At 50.9% G+C, this 26829-nt stretch overlaps 1 protein-coding gene across 3 annotated transcripts in view; it reads right to left on the reverse strand.

Annotated features, from left to right (window-relative positions):
* Window positions 1-12562, reverse strand: part of PSD2 (pleckstrin and Sec7 domain containing 2) — an 88900-nt gene extending 76338 nt beyond the window's left edge. For 2 of the 3 annotated variants that reach the window (XM_040573213.1, XM_040573210.1), the window contains exon 1: window positions 12463-12562. The gene's annotated coding sequence lies outside the window, so the exon portion shown is untranslated. Of the gene's footprint in view, window positions 1-9626; window positions 9805-12462 lie in introns of those variants that run through there. The other variant, XM_040573207.1, reaches the window with a different exon arrangement.
* Window positions 12563-26829: the final 14267 nt, after the last annotated feature.

Genomic DNA, 26829 nt, shown 5'->3' on the forward strand with positions numbered 1-26829 from the left:
ATCAAGCTTCATTTCTCCATCCTTCCAGCCATTTACAGGCATTCTCACTGGAGCTCATGCTTTTCAAAAACCTCTATCACAGGGAACGTTCCCATTGAGCTGGCATCCCCAGGGCCACTCCACACCATGAGTACAACTGTAGCACAGAGGATGGGAACTGTGTTTTCAACAGCAGAGTTTCTCATTCCTCAGACACAGGTCTGTATGGAATTGAGATGCAGTTAAGTAGTTCCCCAGCCTGCACTACCTTTTAACGCAATTTCCATTTCCTAAACCACTGCTGACGTCTATCTAAATAACCATTATCTCCACAACCACACTGAGTTTTAGCTTTTGCTGAGTATCATGCAGAAGATTCGGAGCTTTTGAAAGGATGCTGAGCTTAAGAAGCTGCCATTGCAGGCAGCTCCGGGTGTTTGTCACATTTCACTGGCTGCTTTTTTTAATGTGCACACACACACAAACACCCTACGTGCATGCGCTGTCTCTCTCATGTCAGCTGCCTAACTGAATATTTGCCGTCAGATCTTCCAAGCAACAGCACATTTTTAATCAGTCAGATAATTCAATCGTTCATTTCAGACCTGCTCTGCACAGCTGTCATTTTCAAGCATCAAAGCTTCTCTGTCAAAAACGACACAGGCTGGGGGTTCATTCAGGCATCACTGTTTCAAAGCGCTGGGAGAAAGCAGGGGGTGCAGAGGAAAAGAACTAACAGGGTGGATTAAATGAACTTATTGTAAATACTTCTGAAGTTACCAGCCAACCATCCTCAGCAGAGAACAATGGAACAGCACAAGGGCAACTCAGGGATCTGCAGGATTTGTAATGTATTAGCAAATCTCACTCTTAAATTCCAGAGTGGGGAGAAGGTGGGTGGGGTTGTCAGATGAAGCTTCCTGCCTGAGATACTCAAAGCCAACAAATGGGATTTGGATGTCTGGTTCTCATTAAAATTAATGGAAATTGGGTGTCCAGAACTACAGGCAGCTTTCAAAAGCTTCATCTCTATTTATAATTAATGTTCCCAACAGGGTAACTAAATATTTATACAATAGGTTGTGTTATATGTAAAATGGAAGAGGTGCTTATTGGTAGACCAAGGCACAAGAGAAGGAGAATCTTATGGGATGTCAGGTTCAATCCGCATTGTGCCCTGTTTAAAGCGCTTCTGCTTGCAAATCTCCATCAGCCTCCACCAGATCAGCAGCTGGGGTGGGAGCCCCAGGCTCATGTTCTCAGTGTACAACGCAGCAAATTAAAATGGCAGCTTTATAGCTTCTGGGTTCTTCTCCTCTCCCTCCCCACAGCTCTGACTTCCTCAAAGATCTTCACTAACTCACTTCACCTCTGCAAATCTCAATTTCCTGTGTGACAATTACATAATATCACTGAGTTTACCCAGTGTAGGAGGAGTGCTGTGGAGTTTAATCTATGAACGCTCCCCTGCCTTGGTCAAAGATGCTATAGATGGCAGATGCCAAGTAAGAGACCAACAGTAATCTGCCTCCAGGCATTACAGGTAAAGCTGCGGCTGGATTTGTACCACTGCATTTGCTCTGTAGCAATGGAGAATTACAGTATACAAAGCCAGTGGGTTGAGCCCTGAAAGCAGATGAGGGTCTTATGATCTGGGGTGGAAAGCGGGCCACCCTAGTGGTGGAAGTCCAAAGCAACCAAAGCCCATCCTCCAGGTCTGCGTGCCTCCTGCAATTCCTCCTCAGCTGGGCTGTGCCTTAAACCCTGCCCAAGCTGATCCACTGCGAGGGTATCCATGGAAGCTTGGGCCTTCTGTCCGACCCAGAAGACCTCCAGAGCTTGTCTTGAGACAGTCAGTTGTGTTGGACTTGAAGATCACAGTGCTTTACAATGCTTTAAGCGAGGAGTTCAAAACCTCCTACATCGGACGATTTGCACTTCAATTATTTTTTCTTCCATGCCTCATCCAAATCCACTAGATGGAGAAGCTCTGGTGATTCACAAGTAATATGGAGACCCCTGCAATTTCCTCCCCAGGATTTTAATTGCTTTGCAATCTCAAGGTTTGTCAAACCCTTATGGATGTATTCTATGATACCTCAGAGCTCATTGGGATTCTTCTGTAGGTCCCCAACATCTATGATATAAGATGTAGCTCCAGCTTCGTTAAAAGAACAAAAAGCTCCGCTGAAAGGTAAGTAACCTCATCTTGTGTCTGGTTAAATACTCTGTTATAAAGGCATGTCCTACGAAGCTGGTGAAGGGCCTGGAACACAAAACCTTTGAGGAGCGTCTGAGGGCACTGGGGTTGTTTAGCCTGGAGAAGAGGAGGCTCAGGGCAGACCTTATTGCTCTCTGCAGCCACCTAAAAGGAAGCTGTGGAGAGCTGGGGGTTAGCCTCTTTTCACAGATAACTAGTGGTAGGACTAGAGAGAATGGCCTCGAGGTGCACCAGGGGAGGTTTAGATTGGAAATTAGGAGAAATTTCTTCTCAGGAAGAGTAGCCAGGCATTGGAATGGGTTGCCCAGGGAGGTGGTGGAGTCACTGTGCCTGGGGGTGTTCAAGGAAAGGTTGGACGTGGTGCTTAGGGACATGGTTTAGTGGGTGACATTGGTGGTAGGGGGATGGTTGGACTGGATGATCTTAGAGGTCTTTTCCAACCTTAATGATTCTATGATTCTAGTCAACGTGCTCTTCCTCAACTTCTCTGCTACACTAGATATAACCATTAATGTTCCCTTTCCATCTGACATTGGATGCATTATGTAGGTTTTTCTTTGGTTCTCCTGATAATCCTGACTGTGTCAAAGGACAACGCAGGCTATGGTTACTGCCATGGACTGGCTTAGCACAGGTACACAAAATTGTATGCAGTCACTCCAAAGATGAAGCTGAACATGAACTACAGCCACAACACCTGAACATCACAGACTGCTGGGCATTGCAAAAGGGAAAAAATGCATCACTCCTCTCTAACATCATGGCCAGTCTGCTTGCCTGGGACACTCACTGTTCTGTGGCTTTGTTCTCAGTTAATATGATGGGCTTTACAAAACACAAATTCAAATTCAAGGCTTAGAAGTGTTGTCCTCAGACAAGACATCAGAAGAACATCAAGGACGTATAAAGAATAAAACAGCTTCATTTTCCTTGTGAATTCCTTTCTGTTTATTCTTTAACTAAACAACACTGGGATGTAGACAGCAGGAGGATCCCAAGACAGAGGACACTAGGAGATATACATAATGTAAGGATGTAAACCTTTCCCACCACTGCCAGTGTGGCAGTTGATGCTGGTGGAATCTGCCCCATCACTGAATTCGTCACTACAACAAGTTTCTGCAAAGGGTCCCATAGATATTGAGCATTTAATCCCAGAAGCAATTATATTCCCCAGGAAGACCCAGGGAACTACACACTGGTGAGCCTCACCTCTGTGCCTGGGAAGATCATGGAACAGATCCTCCTGGAAGCAATGCCAAGGGACATGCAGGACAAGGAAGTGATCTGAGACAGCCAGCACAGCTTCACCAAGGGTAAATTGTGCCTGACCGATCTGGTGGCTTTCTGTGATGAGCTGCATCAGTGACTATCAGCTGACAAGGGAAGACTGACCAATGTCATCTATGTGAAATTCTGTAAGACCTTGGACACAGTCCCACACAACATCCATACCTCTAAATTGGAGAGATACGGCTTGAAGGGTGGACCGTTCGTTGGGTAAGGAATTGGCTTGAAGGCCACACCCAGAGAGTGGTAGTCAATGGGTCTATGTCCAGGTGGAGGCTGGTGAGAAGTGATGTCCTGCTGGGGTCCATCTGGGGACTGGTGCTTTTAAATATCTTTATCAATGACAGTGGGACCAAGTGCACCCTCAGCAAGTTTGCAGATGACACCATGCCGAGTGGTGCAGTTGATATGATAGAAGGAAGGGATGCCATCCAAAGGGACCTGGACAGGCTGAAGAAGTGGAGCCATGTGAACATAATGAGGTTCCACAAGTCCAAGTGCAAGGTGCTGCACCTGGGCTGGGGCAATCCCAGACATGAGGACAGACCGGGAGAAGAACTCACTGAGAGCAGCCTTGCAGAGAAGGACCTGGGGGTTCTGATGGATCAAAAGCTCGAGATAAGCCAGCAGTGCACGCTTGCAGCACGCTTGCATGAAGGCCAACTGCACCCTGGGCTGCATCAACAGAGGACTGGCCAGCAGGTGGAGGGAGATGATGGTCCCCCTCTGCTCTGCCCTTGTGAGGCCCCACCTGGAGTTCTGCGTCCAGGTCTGGAGCCCCCAGCAGAAGAAGGATGTGGGGCTGTCAGAGCGGGTCCAGAGGGCCATGAATTTGATCAGAGGGCTGGAGCACCTCTCCTAGGAAGAAAGGCTGAGAAAGCTGGGGATGTTCAGCCTGGAGAAGAGAAGGCCCTGGGGACACCTTATTGCAACCATTCAGTGCTTGAAGGGGGCTTATAAAAAGCATAGAAAGAGACTTTTTACACAGGCAGATAGGGATGGAACAAGAGGGAACTATTTTAAGCTAAAAGAGAAGAGATTTAGATTAGATGTTAGGAATAAATTCTTTTCTCAGAGGGTGGTGAGGCACTGGAACAGGTTGCCCAGAGAAGTTGTGGATGTCCCATCCCTGGAGATGTTCAAGACCTGGTTGGATGAGGCCATGGGCAACTGGTCTAGCGGGTGGCCCACGGCAGGGGAGTTGGAATTAAATGATCTTTAAGGTCTCTTCTAACACAAGCCATTCTGTGATTCTCTGATTATATATATATATACATGATATATTATATACCCCAAATTACAGTGAACTCCCAATCTTGTGAAAGAGATAGGGACCATGGGCAGGGATTTTAGGAGCAGGTTGGAGACGCCTTTGTGAGCAGTGACCTATGCACAAACCGGTCCCAACTTCAGACACGTGGGTGGAAACCTCTCAAAGCTCCTGCCAGCCCAGCAGATATATCACTTGCTGATATATGCATAGGTATAATCTGAAGGTCTTTCTTATCACTTAGGTCTAGGCACAAATTAAGCTTTCCCATGCAAAGAGCCCTCACAGAGCTAGGCTGGGCCATGGAGGGCCGTGAAGCACTGGGAGAACGTAGCCTTGGGATCATCTGTGTCTTGGCTTTGCTGGCAACGAGTGGCCTGTACCCTCGGCATATGTGCAGTTATGAAGAAAAGACTGGGACAGAGGACTTGGCCTTGGACACATCACTTAGCCCAAGAAATGCTCTTTCTCAGACTCTGAGCCCCTGACCCAAGCCTCATCCTAAGCCACAAATGTGACCCCCCTGCCCTATGAGCACAGCCATGCAGACACCATGCTGGGAACACAATCGTGCTCCCAAAGAGAGCTGCACAGATTGCTGTGCTGTCAAACTGCCCTAGATTGGAAAGAATAAGCTCCTTTCTGAAGGGAGATAATTGCTCTATTTTAAATCTAAGTGGTTCAAGGAGAACAAATGCAGGCAAGAGGGCCTGATGCTCTGAGCTTGTGAAGAGAAACAGGAGTTATGCAGGCAAAAGCAACCGCAGAGCTGTTTTGCTGGATGCTCAAGGTACTGGGCAGAAAACGTGAGCCAGGCTGCTGCTGCGTTCCCAGCCCAGCCAAACCAGACCTGCTGGAGAGAGCAGAGACCTTGATGGAACTGGTGTGAAGGGAGATGTGGGTGACCCTCTATGGGGATCAAGCTGCTAGGCTGGGCACCCTTAAAAGCCAAAAAGGACAGGCTTCCAGTGAAACAAAGAGCCTCTGTCTCCTCCTGCCTGTGCCCCCTCCACCCTGCAAGTTCAGGCTTTTGTGGCCACAGAGGCAGTCCCCAAAGCACTTTGGGTCAGTCCATTAGGCCAGCACTGCTCTAAGGCTGGAACAAGAGCTACCTTTATGAACTCCAGCCGTGCAGCAAGGAACAGGCTGATCATGGGGAGAGCTCGCAGGGAAGCTTCTCTGGGGAAAATAGTTGCCACTTTGACAAACAGTCTCCCAGAGTGAAGACCAACAAACTAGAGCAGAACAACAACAGAGTCATTAATAAGGCTAACTCTGGCATCTTACTGGAACCCACCACTACTGTGATCAGTGATTTCAGCAAGCAAGCACAGAAGAGGCTTCTTCAGCAGAGTTTTGTTTTTGCTGTTTAAAATTCAATAGCTCCACTTTCTAAGTGGGCAGAAAAGAAACAGTTTTTGTACATAACAGCCCACCCCTTTTGTCCCCATTTGCATGGAGGAAGCTCTCTGGTCTTGGCACACACAATTCTGGCCCACAGTGGAAGGACACCAAGAGGTTTGAAAGATGTGTCAGCTGCTTCCCAGCCTTGCTGGACTGCCACTTTCCCTGACAGAGACAGGCTCTGTTTGAACATCCCTTGGTTGGAGGTCAGAGATAAGAATTAGCCTCAGGTCACAGCATTTCATCAGCCTGGCCACCAGGGGTGCCTTCAGACAGCTTCCAGCTCTCCCCAAGGTGGGCACCCTTGCCGATTGTTCCTGTGTCCTGCCCTCTCAGGGCACAGCCTAGCCTTATGGGTCTGGCTGCAGGACTGGATGTGAGAAGCGCACAGCCTCATACACAGCCTCATACACCTACACAAAGAGGAACCCTACACGCAGAAAACAGTGTGAGAAAAGGTGCAGCGTGCCTTCAGGCAGTATTCCAAGACAACAACGTAAAACCCATTTTGTGGGACCCTGTGACCTGGAAAAAACAGCAGAAGAACTCATCTGACTTCTCATACAGGAGCTGAATATTATTTGTATAAAATTTTGCTTCAAAACCAAGGCTAGACCCCCTGCATCGTTTGAGAGATATTTGCTGTCATTTTAGGTCAGAGTTAAGGTTACTAAAAGCACAAATGACACATTTTTATCTTGCAGCCAACTGAGACTCCTGTTTTGCACAGTGAGCCCCCAGAATGAGCAGGAGGATGTGATAACTGCCCTGCAAAGCTATTTTCACCTTAAAATAGTTTTGCAGTTGAGAATCCACAGCTGTAACTTAACATGCATATCTGGGAATACTGATATATACATATATCTATGAATACAGTGCCTCTGGAAAACCAGAGGTCCTCAGGCCTTGCTGGTATCGTGCTTATCTAAGCTGTAACCTCACACAGTGCCCAGGACTTCTCTTTCAGCTGCCAACCTGAAACAATGCTCTAGAGAGCCAGCTTCTCTTCCAGATAGCTGGGGTCACTTCTCTGAGACAGTCATCTCAGCTGGCTTGATACGCTGCAGTCTAAGCAGCAGAGCCAACTGCTCGCCCTGTGCTAGAACACTGATGAACAGGGCAAAGACAAGCAGCAAGAAGGATTAGGGGGCTGAAGCACTGCAGTTTGAGAAGATCTTGCTGTTCACACTGATAAGGTCAATTTCTGGAGAATCAGCAGAAGAAAGGATAGCAGAGAACAGGAGAGTGAGGGGAGCGTTTGTTACCTTCAAACCTTGAGGCTCCTCCTTGGCAGTAGTCTCAAAAGGAGAAAGGAAACATGGAAACAATTGACCTGGTCTGGGCACAGACATTGCACTCAGTGAGGAACATGCCTGCCTTGCACAGATGCTGCTTTCATATCCTTTCATCCCCTTCCTGCCTCGTGGTCTGCAGCCCTTCTACCCAGCTCTCCCACTACAGCAATTCCTCACATGGGTCTTATCTGCACCACACATAACCTCAATCCTTTGTCTGTCAGGACAGGACTTAGAGAACTGAAGTTAAACCCCAGAGTTAACCAAGCAGGCCCATCCCCTCATTAATGCACGGGGCCTGTCTGCTCTGATTCGGTTGTGCTGACTCTGCTCAAACATCACACTTGCTGCTCTAGATGCGGGGACACTGGGGCATTTCCAGCTGGGACACAGACAAAAAGAGGAGATAGCAGAGCCTTGGTTACCACCGGAGCAATTCAGGACAAATAATTAGAGGCTTTCATGGCTAATTGGATCTCTACTGTCAGTCCAGGACAGGAGATGCCTTAACCCTCACTGACTGCCTGAGATTGCTTGGCAGGCCATAAATAAACTGCATCCCTGACCCAAAGCTCGTCAGCCTTCAGCTTCCACACTAAATACTCACCTCGCCCTCCCAGCCCTGCTATGGTACAACCGCCTTGCTGGGGAACCCAGCTCCCTTGCCTTTTTCCATGACTGCAGCCTTTCAGCCATGCCAGGACGGTGAAGTCCTCCTTGGGTAGCTCAGAGCCCCTTCAGGCATGCGTATCTCATTGTGTCATTGCTAGCTCGAACAAGAAGCTACTGGTTTTAAGCTCAAGTCAAAGGGTAAAGAAACAAGTACTTAGGAAGAGCCAGACAGTAACAGTGAGATCAGTAACACTAGGGGCTGGCAAGCCAAGGACAAAATACTTTCAGAAGAAGGCTTGTGAGCTGAAAGTTCATTCTCTGCAGTGTCTAGGCTTTAGCCTGCCTTTAGTTTTCAGGTACAGGACAAAGCTCCAGCTGTGTCCCCAGATCACCCATGGCCATACCGGTCCTCCTATCCTTCTCTGCTCTGATGGCTCTTCCAGACCCTGGGAGCGCAGGCACTTGAAGATAAGACATGCAAACAAGAAAAACCAGCGCCACACGACTGCTAGCCAGTGCCAGGACACCCAGGCCCTCAGAAGGTGAGCCGTATTTCAGAAGGCAGGCTTGAAACCTGGCACCAGCCCCAAGCCTGCACCCACGGTGCTGGCACCTCCCACAGTAGCAAACAAGGCTGATTGCTGCACAAGGTCACAGGTGCTTCCCCCAGGACACGGACCAAAGGAAAACCACATGCACTGTTTGGGACTGTGACCTGCAGATCTTCTACCTAAGCCAGGCACAGGACGCATGGAAAAGTAAAGTCACAACAAAGGACAGCCCAACACTCTGGGCTAGGCAAAAATAGATTAACCTACTTGAAAGTAGGACAACACCACTAAAGAGTAGGACATCTGGTCACCACAGCAAGAGAAGCAAATGAAGAGGAGACAGCTTGTCCACACATACATATAACCAGGCAGGAGACAGCTAAAGAGTAGACATGTAGTATGTTCAGGGATGCAGCTGGGATGAGCAGCCCCCAACCAAAGCAGATCAGCTCTCCCTCTCTATGGGATAACCGTCATGCTTGCTGCTGACGGTCAGTCCACCTGCATACCAGACGCAGCATCCTGCCCACAAGACCTTGTGGGATACACACACCTAAACGTAACAGCCTCCTTTGCACATCTTCCCACAAAGGCATCTTGCTTCCTGAAAGAAAAGTACTGAAGTCTGAAGCGGAGACTTTTGCCCCTGGTTGCCAGCTTTGGTGCCAGGTCAGACACAAAAGCCATGAGGAAGACTCCATCACAAAGACCAGCCTGTTAAACAAGACATTACCTGAAGCCACCCTGACCTGCTGCCCCTCAGGTCTGGGACTTCCTCCAAACAGTTACGGTGTCCCTGGCACGTGGTGGCAGCTGATCCCTTCTACCTGATCTGCTCAAGCCAGGGTTTTGCACAAATTTCTTCCTTGATCCCCACATCATTTCCAGAGAGAAAACATAAGGAGATTCCCGATGTGTCTGACAGCTGAAGTGCTAGACCAGGCTTAATTCTTTGAGACTCTTTGCTAAGAGGCTGTTCTCTCCACTGGCTCAAGCCCACCTACCTCTGCTCGACTCCACGCATCTCAGTGCCCTTCCCCCAGCCAGGTTTTCAGCCCACTAGCAGGGCACTGCTCGGAGAGGACATGGTAAAGAAGTGATTAAGGATCATCACTGAGCTTCAGTTAGCATCTTCAAGAGCTCTGCAACCCAACAGCCAGCCAGAAGGCTGCAGCTACGTCAGGTGTGATGGTTCTTTAAAGAAGAAACAAGAAAGTAAACAACAGAGATAGCATGCTCACCAAAGGGGCGTTACTACTGTTTGCAAAGAGGAGTTAATGCCACACTGCTGACTGACTGCTCCAGGGCTGGGCTTTGTATTAGGCCTTGGCAGGACAGGCAGTTTTCTTGGCTTAGGACCCTGCGCTGGAACGGAAACCCAGAGCACCAGGTCTCAGGACGGAGTTCAAAATCCTGCTCTCTGTTCGTTGCTGCTCTCAAAGGACACAGCAGGAAACCATCTAGGTCCTAGGTCTGTGGGGGACTTTCCTTTACAGAAAGCTTTGAGCCCCTTCAGGATGGGCTCTCGCTGCCAGGTGCGGTTTGTTTTGTTAAGCTCAGGCCCTCAGAGAGCAGCCTGGGGCAGCCGTCCAGGGGTGGGCCACAGCAGTCTCCCCTGCAGTCCAGCCAGGGATGCATGACCAGCTGGGCCCTGTGGGACCTTGTGTTACAACACAGCAGTACCCAGACAGCGCCCCGGGCTATTCAAAATTCAGTCCAAGACCCACAAGAACAAGAACAAATGCAGCAGTTGGCACTGTTTGCTGAGCAGTCCACATCCACAGAGACCCTCACCAGTCTCATCTCTGCGGCCTACACTGGGGTGACTTCTTCCCTCGGCAGACTCCGAACTGAGTGTTTCTGGCCTAACCTGACGGCTGAGTCCATCTTGAGCCATGGAGACTGTTTCATGAGCATCCTCACTTCCCCTCCCCAGGGACAGGCCATGCTCTTCCCAGCAGCCCAAGAGGATACTGCTTTGGGGATGGGTGGTGAAAGTCCAAGGATGACAGGAAGCACTGGGGCAGAAGAGACCACCATCTCCAGCCCAGGGCTGCCTGAGCCCTAGTCAAGGGGCCAATGGTGACAGGAAGGCACCTTTCACCTCAAGCCATTGAAAGGTAGTTTGCCAACACCAGGCTGTAGTCTACAGCTGGCTCCGAGCTAAGCTAAGGCAATGGCCCAGTGATGCAGAAGATTACCACAGATGGACACAAGCAGGCTGCTGAAAGTCACCCCCTCCGCATCACTTCTGCCACCCCAAAGAACAGCCTCCTCCCTCAAGCTTGACTCAGAAACTATTTCTCCCCTTCTCCTGCCATATCAATGCCAATATTTGCCAGGCAGTGAGAACCAAAAGTACTCACTTCGAGGCATTATTTTACTTGTTCCATAACATTTTTCATCCCATGCAAAGGCATTTCTAGCTAAGAATCATCTGAAATCCACAAGAAAGAACTTTGTTCTACAATGTCAAAACATTTTACTTCATTTTAATAAGAAAGATATTTTGGAAACGCAAACTAACTTATAGGATATTCTGATCTCATTGAACCTGCCCTCCATCCCTTCCACTGTATGTCAACAAAAAGGTAAAAGGAGACGCGCTAAATTCTAACCAACAAATAGTGCCTAATCCTGAGGCAAGGTCTGCTTTCCTCCTATGGGCACCACACGAAGGGACTGACAACAAACTGGAGGCTGAAGATATTTAAGAACATGAGAAGACAGCTCCTTAAACCAAGAGCTTCTAGTCCCAGTGGGACAACATCCCATGCTAGCAACTTTGCCAACTTTGTACGCAAAGGTACCTGGTAAGGCCCAAAACCTTCACAGAGTGAACTCGAAACAAGGTGACCTGCAAATTAGTTTGAATAGGGTCATCCAGCTCACACCCTTCTAATTCTGCTTCTCAGCCTTCCATTAACATTGGGGTATTAAAGCAAGCTCAATGTCTCTCACCCATTTCCAAGCAAAGGAATCCTGCTTAGAGCCCTGCAGGGAGGCACAACTGAGCTCTGGCTCTCACGGCTGCATGCGCAGCAGGGCAGCAGCAGTACAGCCCTAGTGCAAGCTCCCTCACAATCATGTCTCGTGCTTATTAGCCAGACTGCGTCCTGTTCAGAGCTGACTTGCAGGGCACTGCTCTGTGGGAAAGTACTGAAGGCAGGATAAGCCTGCTTCTCTTGTCTTATTCAGGGATGGAGAAACTGACAGGGCCACACCAAAGACCTGAGCTGGGGCACTGTCCCGACATCACCAGGATGTCCGTGCCACTTTTATAGAAAGGTGGGCTTGGCTAAAGTATAGGAAACCTGGCTTCTTCGGGTCATGCGTTACACATCACTGGATTGTAGTTGAAAAGATGTTTCTGTTGAGCCTCCTCTGCTACGCAGAACAAAGTTGGAGAGGCACTGCACAAGGAAGCAGCTGGCTGGGAAACCGAGTGCAGAAAAAGCCTTTCGGAAAAGCCCTCTGCCAAGCCTCAAACCCTCCAAAACCAGTACACCAAGTCCTTCCTGAACAGCCCTGCAGCCCTCTGAGATAGCAACGCAGCGATTGAGCACAGGCTTAATCCCCCCCCCGGTGCTCGTTCCTGGGCGGCTCTCCAGGCCAGGGGGAGCTCACCACGGGCCACTTCACCCCGCGCCACCCCCAGGCACGGTGGCCTCCCGTGGGCGGCCGCGCCAGCCCCGGGGTCCGCGGGGCACCTGGGGGCGAGGCAAGGGGGCGGCTGCGGGCGCTGCCGGGGGGCTCCCCCCGCTGAGCCCCGCTGGGCCCCGCTCCCCCCGGCTCCGGGCCGACCCCCCTCCGCCGCCCCCACCCCGGGCGCGCACTCACCCCTCCGCCGCGTCCCCGCCTCGCCGGGTCCCGGCGGCGCGCGGCCATGGGGAGCCGCTCCGCGACACCCGGCCCCGGCCCCGGCCCCGGCCCCGGCCCCGGCCCCAGCGCGCTGCCCGCGGCGAGCGGCCCCACTCGCTGCCGCCCCTTTGCCGCCGCTGCGCCCTTTGCCGCCCCCTGGCGGCCTCGCCGCGCCCGCTGCACCGGGGACGGGGAACGAGGAGGCAGCGCACGGCGGGGGCAGGCAGCCCCTAACCCCTCCAGGCAGCCCCTAACCCCCAGGCAGCCCCTAACCCCCCAGGCAGCCCCTAACCCCCAGGCAGCCCCTAACCCCCCCAGGCAGCCCCTAACCCCCAGGCAGCCCCTGCCCTCCGCCCGGCACAGCCCCACGCACGGATGGATGGAGCAGCCGCCGCGTGCGCAGCATCCTCCTGCTGGGCTGGAGCGTTGCTAAGAGATGGGGTCCCCATGGGAGGCGGCGGTGGCAGGCAGCAGGAGGGGACGGGTCTGCTGGGGAACCTCGGGGTGAGGGAAGGCTGGGGTGGGGGGGTCGCACAACAGGCTGCAGCAAGGCACCGTCGGACACCCCCAGCCTCCTGCGAGCATAGGAAAGCTCTAAAGTGGGGAGAAAGGGGCTGAGACCAGGAGGAAGAGCTCAGCATCAGCAAGATGAGTTTAATCTAGGGAGAAGTTTCTGGGGGGTTTCAGGTCAGAGACATTACGCTCTGCTCATCAGGGCCACCTGCAAGCTGCGGATGAGACAGAGTGGGCAGCGGGACACTGAGGGGAGGGTAAGTGCGCGGGGGCCCTGAGCGCTGCTGTGGCCAAGCTGCTGCTGGACTTGCTGCCTGCGGAGTTTGTATTGGGTTGGGAAAAAGTCACTTGTCCTCTTCTGCCTCCCCCTTATGATGTGGACAAGGATGTCAAGGGGGTCCTGAAGCCCAGTGCAGAGGATGGTGGGGAGGATGGCCGGCGAGGATGCAGGACCCAGCTGCCAGGACATTCCCCAGCACAAGTTTCCTGGAGACATGTTCCAGAGACCAGACTGTGGCAAGTGGGAGACCCTGTGCGACACGTGCCCGGACATTTTACAGGGTGCCCTCCGCAGACCTCGGTGCCGCTGCCGCCCGGGTGCCGGTGGGTGCCGCCGCCGAGCCGCTGCCGTCGGCGGCTGACGCGGTGCGGAGCGGGGCGGTACTGCAGCGGCGGCCGCGGGATGCGCCGAGCCGAGCCGAGCCGAGCCGAGCCGAGCCGAGCCGAGCCGAGCCGAGCCGAGCCGAGCCGAGCCCAGCCCAGCCCAGCCCAGCCCAGCCCAGCCCAGCCCAGCCAAGCCCAGCCCAGCCCAGCCCAGCCGTCCTTCTCTTCCTCCCTACTCAGCTCTTGGTGAAAGGGACGCTCCACGACGTCTTTGCCGCCCAAACTCGAAGCAGAGGATCAAACCCCAAAAGAAGCCCCCCCCCCCCCCCCCCCCCCCGTTCATTGAACCTTGAACCCAAGTCAAGCTGGCCTGATTTTCAACCATCCACCCATATCCATCACCTGTTTTGATAACTTCGATGGGGTAATGACAGGTAATTTAAAACTACAAACTCCTTTAACATCAGGCTGCCCCGGAGTGATGTCCATGTAAATGAAAATTGCCTTACCGTCTGCTCCACGGTGATCCTTCCCTCCTCATGCCCCTTCTTCTTATGTGTCCCCCACCCACGTGAGCTTTGTTTTCCTTTCTCTGGGTACCCCTCATGCCCACCCTATTGCCCTAAGAAGTGTTCAGCATCTGGCAGGGCAGAGCTGCTGGAAACACAGGGCTGCTTGTTTGTAGAAGTCAATCATGTTGAATTGAGGCCCAGATAGGTTAACAATTAGGTTCAAAAGTTTCTCCAAAATTAGTGGGATCATATGAGGGACAAAAGGCACCTGCTTGCAAACTGAAGGTTTCTAGATCAGCATAGGAGCAATGCTTATGTTTTTCTTACTTTGATTGCTATGAACAGCAGCTCTCACTCTGCCTTCAGGAACCTTTCGGTAGCCTTGCCACCCGGACTGCCTGGGAGCTGGCTTTTCCAAGCTGCAAACCCAGGTACCCTGTGGGATGCACTATAGGCCAGAAGCAATGGCTGCTGTTTAGGAGAAATTCTTCCCTTTCCAGCACCACCATAAATTTATGGCACAAGTGTGTCATAGGTGAACCAAGTGTGTCACAGGTGAACCAAGAAGGCCAAGAAGGCCAACAGCGTCCTGACTTGTATCAGAAACAGTGTGGCCAGCAGGACTTAGGGAAGTGATTTTCCCTCTGTACTTGGCTCTGGTGAGGCCGCACCTCAAGTACTGTGTTCAGTTTTGGGCCCCTCACTACAAGCAGGATATCAAAGTGCTGGAGCGTGTCCACAGAAGGGCAACAAGGATGGTGAAGGGTCTAGAAACCTTCAAGTTTTCTGAGGACGGCTGAGGGAAGTGGGATTATTTATTCTGGAGAAAAGGAGTCTCAAGGGAGACCTTATTACTCTCTACAGCTACGTCAAAGGAGGTTGTAGTGGGGTGGGGGTCAGTCTCTTCTCTCAAACAACAGGTGATGGGACAAGAGGAAATGTCCTCACATTGCACCAGGGGAGGTTTAGGTTGGATATTAGGAAAAATTTCTTTACTGAAAGGGTTGTGAGGTATTGGAATAGGCTGCCCAGGGAAGCAGTTGTGTCACCATCCCTGGAGGTATTCAAAAGAGATGTGTAGATGTGGTGCTTAGGGACATGGTTTAGTGGTAGACGTAGTGCTAGGTTAATGGCTGGACTTGATCTTAGATGTCTTTTCCAGCCTAAATGATTCTATGATTCTGATTCTAAGCTTCTTCCAAGCTGGAGGGACCAAAGAGGTACCATTCTGGCTGGACAGGTGGAATGCTTCACTGCCCAGTCTGTGCTGTGTGAATAATGTATCCAGATGCCCCACCACCCCCAGCCTCATTTTAAGAAGCCAGCCATCCCAATACCACCCATTTGGAAAAAGGTATTTCAAATCTGAGAAGGTTACTTCCTTCTTCCTAGAAATACACAGTGAACCGCTCTTTCATGACTCTCAGCTGCTGCCAGAGACAGCAATGTTCTTGGGTTCCCTCCCTCTCTGTCTTGACTCTAAGTATATGGCAAACAGGGCCATTTGCCAATGTTTGTGTCTTGACAAACAGTCTGTCAGCATTTTAGTGTATGGCTTCAGCTGGGATCAGCTATGCGTTCTCTCCCTATTAAATGGCAGAGCTGTGTGCAAACACCCTGGCATCAAACCATCTGGGACATGCTCGGGGCCAACTGCTGATCTTCCAGGAGCATGTGTCAGGCACCCTCTCACACCGAGGCAAAGGATGACTACAGGGTTGGTGCTCCCATGTCATGGCTTGCACAGGTACCAGCCCCTGTCCTGCTCCCAGGGGTCTCCTCTGCCACCAGTTACCTCTCCCACTAGGTCCCAGCTCTCTTTCGCTCCTGCAACACTCAGCTTGTCTCATAAGCCTCACAATGGACCTGGCACAAGCAAGCTGCAGCAGGTAATGGCCCTTAATGCAACAGACTATGGGCAATAGAGGCCAGTGGAAACAATTTCTGGTTGCTGACAATACTCAGCCCCCCACTCCCAGTGGGTTAAGAAGCTTTCAGTGACTTCATTGATGGAGCTATAAAGCATTCACCTCCCTCCCTGGCTCACTGGGAAACTGGGGACTTCAAGGCTGCAAACAGGGCAGACTCTCTCCTAACATTGCACCCTGACAAGGCACATTTTTGCCTACACAGGAACTGTTTGAACTCAGTGGTAAGACCCTCGGGTCAGATGTTGTCCACACTGAAAGACTCTGGAAAGAATTTCTGTCCCAGATAGCTGTGATTCATAAGCCTTTAAGTTCAACCTGACTTTTGCTTTGTCCTCTGTCCTCAACAGTTTGCACCAAGAGCAGGACCTGTTGTTTTACCCAGGGTCACATTCTGCCTTGGTGTAGCTGTTACAGGAGAAGAGCAAACTGAATGAGTAGATGTGGGGGGGGGGTGTATCCCACCTTCTGTCAGCTGGAGGAGACACCAGCCCCTTGCAGCAGCCAAGGGCCTTCTGAGTTAGTCCAGCAGAACCAAAGAAAGTGCATCCCTTGACACCACAGCTGAATTCATCATCATTAAGCTGCTAGCATATTCCCCTGACTTTCCTAGTGCACCAGTTCCCTAATGATTTGTGAAGACTTTGAATGATATCAGGATCATCACCTCTGAGAAGATTTCCATGTCTCTGTTGGACCATGAGAAGCGATGTGTTCCACCAGACACATCTCCTCTGTACAGCACCTAGCACATCAAGGTCCTTGTCCTTGTTACTTAGTGGAAAGTGAGGATACTGGCTAATGTCAGTTGAGGGCTGGGTTTTACCTTGATTTATTTAATGTCTCTGCAGCTCCTCTTGCATTGAGAAGACTGACTCTGATGCACCGTGGAGTGGAGCAGCTATAAGCTGCAAGGACAAGCGATACTCAAAATGTTACTGGAGTTACTCAGTGGATACATGACCCTTCCTATGGCAGATCTGAAAGTTTCTTTCTGCTACAGCCTCTTAATCACTCTGCCCTGGGCACTGACTCTTTTGACATTGCAGAACGTAACTTAAAAACTTCTGGCAGACCAGCCATGCTCACTGCAACTGGGCTGTGAATTCTTCCAAGATGTGTTCAGCAGGAAGCAAGTGGGACAATGGAGCAAGTGATCTTCAGAGGAATATGCAAGTAAGAACTGGCAGTCACAGACTGCAGTGGGACATCTCTACATTGTGCTTTACACAGTGAGGCTTGAATGTAATGCTGCTTGAAAGCTGATGTGACCAAGACCAGGTCTGCACTGGGGGGAAAAATGGTGGGAATAGGGTCTGCAGGGGGAGAGGAACTGCATGAGGATAAATCAGTCTGGGATTAGAAGGTGGCACTGGCAACCCGCTATGTGACAGCCAGGCATGCACAGCCAGAACCCCAGCTGTCAGCCTGGTGGCAGCAATTAAATGAGGTATCGATTGAGGAATTGTTGTCTGCAGGGTTTAAAGATAAGATCGATGGAGACCAAAAGGTTTAGGCTCCATTTACTAATTAGCCAAACACGCTTGAGAGAGAAACCTTTGGAGACACAGAGACTGGAGCTATATCTGGGCAGTACTGCCAATGTGCTGGGGTCACCCCCTTCCTGGTATCCAGCCTTCACCACTGCTGGCGAGGTTGTGTCCATGCCAGCAATTTACATCAGCAAGGAGGCAAAAAGCTGCTGGGGCTGTTTGGGGCAGCAGGATAGGCTTCTGCCTGCACTCACCTGCTTTCCTCCCAAGGCAGGGATGTGGGAAAGAGAGCGTGTATGTCTGTGCATGGGGGGGAATAAACCATGAGGAGAGCTGCTCCCTTTGCATTGCAAATTGTTTGGGGGTAAATTGATTCATTTTGTAGGCTGTGGCATTTGTTACAGTCTGAACACATTTCTCTTCCCTATGCTCCCTATCCAGCAAGCCCAGGGACACAAAGGAGACATATGTGGCACAAACCATTTCTTTTTGTGGGTCACATGCTGATTTTGCCTATGCTCCATAGATCTAAATCAGGAGAGAGCAAGAAGATGGCTTTATGCCCTCTATGTTTTCTTCCCTCTTTGCCAGATGATGTCCAGGGCACAGTCAAATGGGGACAGGCAAATGGCCTTACTTGGATGTGGTTTGGGTGGCCTTTGAGACTGGCTCCTTGCTTGCTGTTGGGGTGGGGGGGGCAGTCCACGGCTTCAGAAGAGAGGCACTTTCAACCATCCAAGCAGCTGGGCTAGGTCATGTCCCTGGCGACGTCTTGGTGTCAAGGCTGCTTCAGCATGTGGCGTCAATGTGGCTCCCCCTTCCTGGGCCAGCAAGAGAATTCCTCTTTTCATCCCAGCTTACAAGGAGAATTCAAGCCCAGCAAACAGAGGAGGGTCAGGAGCTGCCGCTCCAGATCCTATGACCCACAGGCAGCCTCGGGGCAGAGCTTCGTGTCCACTGCAGCCGTGGGCTATGCAGTGCCTCAGACCCCCTCCCCACCACGTGAAAGGATGTGCCAGAGCTCTGCTGGCCGCATGACCGATCATGAGCCCAGGGGCAAAAGCCCATCAGTTTGCATTCCCTGCACAGGTCAATAGTGCTGGTGCCTCTTATAACATGCCAGAAGGGAGCAGTGGCGTCTGCCCCTGCCACTGATGGGTGCAGCACATCTTGCCAGAAAGCTGGTCCTCTGGCTGGGGATGCTCTCCCTCCACATCAGCAACTGCTGTTAGCAACTGCAACTTGACCCAGCCTGCTATAAAACACAGCAAGACAGGACAGAACAGGGTTTGAGCAGGCTGAGAAACCATAGCTACCAGGAGACTGAATCCACCTCCAGGGGTGGGGAGGATGAAAGGAAGGAATGGAAGAGAAAACAGAGATCAAGGACATTGTGACGCTGTGTGGCGGTTTCACCGTGTCCCATCGCTTCACAGCAGGGCTGTGCAGATTTATAGTTTTGTCTTGAGAGTCTGGAGGCAACTTCAAGTCACTGGGCATTTCAGAGTCAGTTTCCTTTGCCCTTCGTCTTGCTCTGGCTTACGAGCTGTGTGCTCTGGCTTACAAGCAGTGTGGGTCTGCAAGCCCCACACTGGATCAGGCCCATGCCTTTGTTTTCTGCATACAGCTCTGGTGCCTGGGACAGATGATGCATCTCTGCCTGTGCAGGACAGAACTGATGAGAGCCTAAGGGATTATTGCTTTCCTGCTGTTGTGATAGAGCTCTGTGCCACTGCAGTGCCCAACAACTGTGAATTTAACAGTCTTTCTGCATGGGAGATGTGGACCTCTATGGGGGAAATGGGCTGGGGCTTCCAGTGCTGTAATGTTCTTCCCACATGAATTTCACTTTCCTTATTCTTTCCCAACAGTCAGGCTGACCACCCTACATGTGGGCACCTGTCCACACTAAGAGGGAACATCAGTCCCTGTGGTTTCTGTGGGGTGCAGAGCCAGCAAGCTCTCCACTCCAAAAGACGTTCGAGCCCACACCACCTCCCACACATGGTTGTGACGCATGAGCAATGCAGGAGCCATATCCCTGACTGTCTCCCCAGTGTGGGGTTGCTGAGACCAGTACACATGGCATCCAGGATCCTGACTCATGACATGGCTCTGCACATTGGGCAGGAGAGCCAAGCATGGTTTCCCATCAGGTTGCTTCCCTTCCAGCATCTGCCTCTGCCAGGAGTGTGTTGGCTGATGGCTACCCCAGTGCCACCTTGACCCCACAAGCAGTTCTGGGGGACACATAGATATCTACCAGGCCCACTGGACATAATAAGGTACTCAGAGAGCCCACCAAGGGAGATGCAAATAAGGACAAACCCATCTGTAGTGAAATAGAAAGGGCTCCAGAGATCAAAGTGGGTCTCCTAGCAAATGTAGTGGGTCCCCTCCATACCCAAACATACCAACTGGTCTGCTGGACCAGAAGTGCCCAGGTGGTACCTGCTGTAATATTTTGCTTTCAGCCTGGGATCAGGCTGATATCTTCCTTTATCAGGATCATGCTGTGTTTTAATGCCAAGCCCATTTGCTTAAAAAAAAAACAAAAAAACAAAAAAAAAAAAAAAACAGGAAGAGAGATCTGAGTTCCCTGAATGTTCTTAGGGAAAGGCTGCTGCTCTCAGACAGGCAAGCCTGATCTAGACAGACCTCCAGGATCCATGGGGGCATTTATTTCCTATTTGTCCACGCTGCGAGTAAAAATTAGGTCTGCGTAAATCAGGGTGTAAGAGTTTTACCAGTGTTTGTCTGCCTGCAGGAAGACTTGAGTCTTGCAAGGTGAGCAGAAGCAGAAGGCTAGGTCTGTACACACAGTGTTTCTCTGCCACCTTTTGATCCTAGAAGCTGATGGGAGGAGGGGAGTGGGGTAAGGTCACACTGGGACCCTCAGGAACAGGAGCAGGACTGAACCCCAGCCCATGCCAAGATCAGCAGCAGAGGCACAGTACTTTCCTAGGCCTCTTCATATGCATAATCTCAAAGGGGACATTACTCTTTAGCAGAGACACACATGTCAACAAGCAAATAAAATAACCCTAGCAGCATGCATAAAACACAAAAACCTCCATCTTTAAGGCTCAGGAGGAATATCTACAAATATCTACAGGGAGGGTGCAAAAAGGATTGAGCCAGGCTCGTATCAGTGGTGCCCAGTGCCAGGACAAGAGGCAATGGGCACAAACTGGAAAACAGGAGGTTCCCTCTAACATCATGAAAACACTTCTTTACTGTGCAGGTGACTGAGCTCTGGCACAGGTTGCCCAGAGAGGTTGTAGAGTCTCCCTCTTTGGAAATGGCCAAAAGCTGTCTAGACATGATCCTGGGCAACCATCTCTGGTTGGACCTCTTGAGCAGGGGTTGGACCAGATGACCTCCACGGATCCTTTCCAACATCAGCCATTTTGTGATTCTGTGATATTGCTGGGGCCTGCGTTTCTAGACCCTGGTTCTTCCTTTCAAGCCAAAGCCATAGCTTCTTCTAAATCCCTCCTGTTCACTTGCTCAGCTTGACGGCTTTCACAAATGCCAAACTGATCTCCACCCGTTCTTACCTGTGGGGTTAGGCAGCCACCCTTCATTGTTTGCCTCCTCAGATGCAGCCCTGAGAAAGCAGCAGGCTCAGTGTGTGGGCCAGAGCTATCACACGGGGGAAACTTCACATACACCCTCCCAGGAGGGAGTAACACACAGGCCATGAGTTGGCTGTGGCCCTTCCAGCACCAGAATTGATGTGGGACCAGCCAAGGACAGATTATAGGCAGACTCTGCACATCCCACGCCGGGCTGTCCCTGCTGCCCAGGCTCTCCCCTGACCAAACTTCCCTTCCTTAGATCCAGGTCACTGCCTCTTGCCCTCCCATCTTCAGATGTGGTGAATAATTCACTCCCTTCATTTATGTTATTACCTTGGAGTTATTTATAGTGCTTGATCAGTGCCTCTAGAGAATTCCCTCTCCCGAACTCCATAAATTGCATTGTCTTGGTCTCTCCTCCCCTTATATCCACCTGTGATAATTGTTGCATCATGTTTGCTGACCTCTTGCATTTTGTTTGGTGTCTTCCATCCTTAGGCTTTGGGAACATCTGGCCGCAAATGCTCCGCTGTGACTCCACAGCTCTGTGGGCAACTGGATCCACGGGTACAGGGACACAGCGGAGGTTGTGAGACTGCAAGGTCAGCTCTCTGTTTGCTGGACATTAAACATTTTCTCTCTTATGGCACATCCCACATGGAGGTGAGTTTCATCCAGAACAGGAGGACATGTTTCTTTTTCCCAAAGCAAAGACAGCTGGAGCATGTGGTGAAGTGATAATACAGACATGCAAAGTCTGGGTGGGCCTTTGCAATTCCACCTCTGCTCCCACAGCTTTTGGGGACAGGAGGGATCTAAGCTGATGTCGGGATTAGCATGAAAGTTTTCTCCCAGTAGTTTCTGGTTTGGAACCTAGTACTGTACAGGGGCATGTACTTTAGAGCTGCTTGACCTTCCAGTAGGAAACATCCATCCCTTGTGCTCATGGTAGAATCCACTCAGAAACAAGCCAAGAACACACGGTATTCCAAACACCCAGGACCTGCTACAAGAGTAGTTCCAGAGGAACTATGAAGTACCTTTGGGCCATCCCCCATGGCTCAGAAAATACCATAACAGTGCAGAGTGCCTCTTAAAAGAAGCCCTTGCTCAGTGATGCCTCACTGCCCAGAGATAAACATGGTGTTTCCCTGGGCAATGCTAGACAGTCTATAGGGACCTGTATGATGAGAAATAGGAGACAAAGGTACCAGGCAAGTGAGTCATCATGCCTATTTTCCTCAGCGATGCAGTTAGCTCTTATCATCTGCATCGTCTTTTTTATTTTATTTTACGTTTTTCCTGTGTCGTTGGCTCTTCTCACCACCAGTCTCTCATAGCAGGGAGTCTTGGGGACTAGATTTTCAGGAAACATCCTGCTCCTCCCTAGATCAATGTTGATGTGGCTATGTTCAGAGTTGCTCAGGGTCACCTTATCCCTTCCATCTGAGGGAGGATCACAAGCTGAGTGTAACAGGGCCCAACAGGTCTGAACACAACTGGTGGGGCAGGATCTAGAGCTGGCCTCTACTGGCCTCCCAGCTGCGGGGCTCCTCTGTCCCTGGGGCTGCTGAAACCAGAGTGGAGCTTTCACACACAGAATCGCTGAGGTTGAAAGATCACTGTGGAGATCACCTAGTTCAATTCCCCTGCCAAGCAGGGTCACCTAGTACATGTTGCACAGGATCACGTTCAGGCAGGTTTTGAGCATCTCCAGAGGACATTCCACAACCTCCCTAGGCAACCTGTTCCAGTGCTCTGTCACTCTCATAGTAAAGAGGTTTTTCCTCATATTCAGCCGGAACTTTCTGTGTTTCAGTTTGTGCCTGTATGGCCCTATTGTCTTGACACCCTCCCTTCAGATATTTATACACATTGATCAGATTCCCTCTCGGCCTTCTCTTCTCCAAGCTAAGCAGTCTCTCCTCATATGACAGGTGCTCCAGTCCCCTCATCATCTTCGTAGCCCTCCTCTTGACTTGCTGCAATAGTTCTATGTCCCTCTTGTACTGGTGGGTCCAGAACTGGACACAGTACTCCAGGTGTGGCCTCACCAGGGCTGAGTAAAGGGGGAGAATCACCTCCCTTGACCTGCTGGCAACACTCTTCCAAACGTACCCCAGGATCCCACTGGCCCTCTTGGCCACAAGGGCACATTGCTGACTCATGGTCAGCCTGCTGTTCACCAGGACCCCCATGTCCCTCTCCAGAGCTGCTCTCCAGCAGGTCAGCCCCCAGCCTGTAGTGGTGCTTGGGGTTATTCCTCCCTAGGTGCAGGGCCCTGCACTTGCCTTTGTTGAACTTCATGAGATTCCTCTCGGCCCAGCTCTCCAGCCTGTGCAGGTCCCTCTGAATGGCAGGTGGAGCAGGACAGGGAGACCGTGGCCACTCAGACCCGCAGCACAAGCTGGGCTCAGGCCTGCCCTGCTCAGTCACGCTTTGTGTTCACACGCGTGTCCCGTCCTGAGGCGCTGCTCGCCTGGGCCCTGCACGCGAGCGGTGCTGATGCGGCCCCGCTGTGCTCCTGTGCCCTGTCTGGCCCTGCCAGGCAGCAGCTGTCCTGCAGCAGCAACTGTGTGGCCTCACCAACCACTTGGAGTTTTCCCAAGCTGACCAGGCGGCCAGCTCTGATCTGCACTTCTTAGGGACCAGGGACGGAGCAAAGCATGCTGCACTGCTGTGTAGATGCTAAACTAGGCCAGCGTATGGTGCTGTAGGTCCATGGTATAGCTTGCAAGACATCCTACTGACCTGGGCTACAAGAATTACTAGAAGTCAGCCTGGTAGCACTGGGGAAGCCTGTGGGGGCTCCCTTCAATTTTGCTTGTTTTTTTTTGGGGGTGCAGATGTTTACATCCTATAAAGAGCTGCCTCCCAACCTCCACTATGCACAGACTGAAATGTGGCTTAAACGTGTTTCTGTGGTAATGCTGATGCACTTGGGAGCCTGGCTGCCCTCCAGGCTGTGTCTCCTGAGGGGCTGGTGGTGAGAGATAGTGCACCCAGACTTTGCCGGCCTGTACACAGTGGGAAATGGCATGGGTGCAGTGAGAAATCTCACTTCCCATGAGGCACTGTCTTGCATTTCCTAGCTGGTTTTGGCTTCAGGGAATTCATTCCCAAGCAGAAAAAGGCAGAGTCCTATTTTCCCAAAAGCATACACTGTTCATCTCATCCCAAGTTGATTTTCCGTTGAAAAAGAGTTTTGTTGAGCAGTTTTCATTCAGAGGACCATTATGCACCCAGGGGACCAACATACCTGTGAGGAGACCCAGCTATCTGCCCTCAGTTCAACCATGGTCATGAGCACGTTCTCAGACTACTGATATTTACATTCACACACCACAGATGCAGATTTTGACAAAAAGGTCATTTGGCCCCTGTCACAAAGGTCATTTGACCCTGCCCAAGGACACAGCATCATTGTCTGTGGTGGGGAGCAGGGCGTCAGAGAAGCCTGCGTGCCTTGGGGATGGTGATGGCTGTGACATGGCTGAGCGAAGGGACCAGCTGCTGGAGGCCATAAGGAGACCCAGCTCTGTGACCCTGCAGCTCGATGGCCAGCTCGGAAAGAGATGCTGGGAACTGGAGCCTTCCTCACACTGGGTCCACTAGAGCCACCTCGCCACAGGATCACTCCCCAGGCAGGGACACCTCACCAGCCCCAGGCCAGCCTAACACATCAATGCAAGGCTGCCCAAAACAGCCCCCCTTGATCCTTCCTCCTTCCCATACTCTGCTGGCTTTTCAGAGCCCAGTCCTTCAACCCCACATCTGAGGGGTACCAACAGGACATTTACCTCTAGCTCTTGGGTGTGCTGGGGAGGTGCCATGGGGTGGTCTGTGCAGGGATGTCATCGTGCTGGGGTGGCACCATGGGACAGCTTTATAGCCCCTCTGTGCTCCGCTTGCTCCTCTCTGGCCATGTTTAATGTTCTTTGTGTTTCCCAGGCAGGAAGAGCTGTGTGTACAAATAATTAAAGGGAAGAATCGGAGTGATTAGGGCAGATGATTATTGTCAAATTATGATTTATCTCAGAGGGAAATTAGTACCCCCCCCTCCCCCAAAGGGCTCAGCCTAGCACAGTGAATGGGCACAGGTTTTTTGATTAATAGATGCCTTTAGAAGGTCACCTACATCCATTGCGGATTAACTCAGTGGGAAAAGTTCTTTCAGTAATTCAAGCTGTTGTTCTCACAAGCTGTCAGCTAGCTGCGAATCGGGAAGGTCCATCCGTTACAGGGCTGCTGGGTTGGAGGGGATCTTTCTTTCCTCTGGACACATAGGCATGATATATGATGCACAAAGACATGGATGACCGAGAAAACGAGCTGTGGAAAGAAAACAAAAACAACTGTAAAGGGAAGCAAGGAAGCTGAGCGGGCAGAGGGCTGGCCCAGGCAGTGTGGGGCTTGGGACTGAAGGAGCAGCAGCTCAGCTTGAGCCTGGTGCTGGAACAATAGCCCTAGAGCTGGTCTGTCCTGCATGGTGGAGGAAGGGTTTAGATGCCCTCCGTTTGAAACTATCATGAGCTTCTCCTGCAGTGCAGCCAGTAAATCATTTTGTGCTTGGTTCATCTATGCCTGCTTATAGACATGTCCATAGGGGTGCAGATCAGGCTGGAGCCAGAGTCTTGTAGTACCCCACAAGTCCCCTGTGCACTTCTGGCAAAGATCCCAAGTCATAGATTGACTTCTGCACACCGTGGAGACCTCTCTATTGACTGCTGAGGTGGAATGACCACACCAGGCTCTACCTGTAGCTCAGACATCTTGGGGAAGGCAAGAGCTGGTAGTGGCAAAGTGAAGACAGGATCAGCAGAGCTGGGATGAGAAGAGGTTAGGAACTGCACCACTGTAAAGGGAACAGCACAACAGCATCAGCCCACAGACTTATGAGCAGTGTCAGAATTGCCTGTGCCCATATGAGCTTCTTCATATTGACCTTCTGTAGATGCTCCATGATAGACAGTGCTTTATATTTCTTTTGAACTCTGTATCCCCTGGTCTTAACAAAGGCTTTGGAATATAACCAATCCTCTTCTCTCCTCATGTGCCCATCCTTGCATGGATACATGGGGGTGATCTCACTGAGGTGGTGTTCTACATGATAAATTTGTGATGCTAGATTCTGAACGCAGACAAAGGCCCATCATCTCTAATTGTGTTGGGTATGATGTGTTGATGGCACACATCCTACCACAGTGCTGGATGTACTGTTACCCATTTTTAATTTGCACGCATTCAAGGCAAAAGAAGAAGCAGGAGAATCCAGCTGTTCTGCACATTAAGGTGGACAACAAAGATTTAAGGAAGATTCTATTCCCTGATAAACAACCATGATGACTGTATTTAGCTTTCTTTTTACAAATGAATGGTATTTTAGCACAATCAACAAAAAATCCTCTAACAAACATTTATTTTGCATCCATTTAGCCTTCATCATAAATCTATATGCCAGGCATTAATAATATTTTCAGCAACAGATTGATTGACTAGAACGTAGCTTGGTTGTCTCTAAACACTAAGGGGTTCTCAACTGATTTATCACTTACTGAAGTCTGCGTGTATGTACCATATTCCTTGTTATATACGTACCTGTCCTTTATTAAAGCTTTCTCCAACAGGTCTATTGTAGTGGTGTCTGTGGCTTCTGTAGATTTGGACATCTTGTTGCCAAATCTATCGTACAGGCTATGCTGGCATAGTATGGAGT

The sequence above is a fragment of the Cygnus olor genome, chromosome 14 (assembly GCF_009769625.2).
Source record: "Cygnus olor isolate bCygOlo1 chromosome 14, bCygOlo1.pri.v2, whole genome shotgun sequence".
In the NCBI taxonomy this organism is placed as follows: domain Eukaryota; kingdom Metazoa; phylum Chordata; class Aves; order Anseriformes; family Anatidae; genus Cygnus; species Cygnus olor.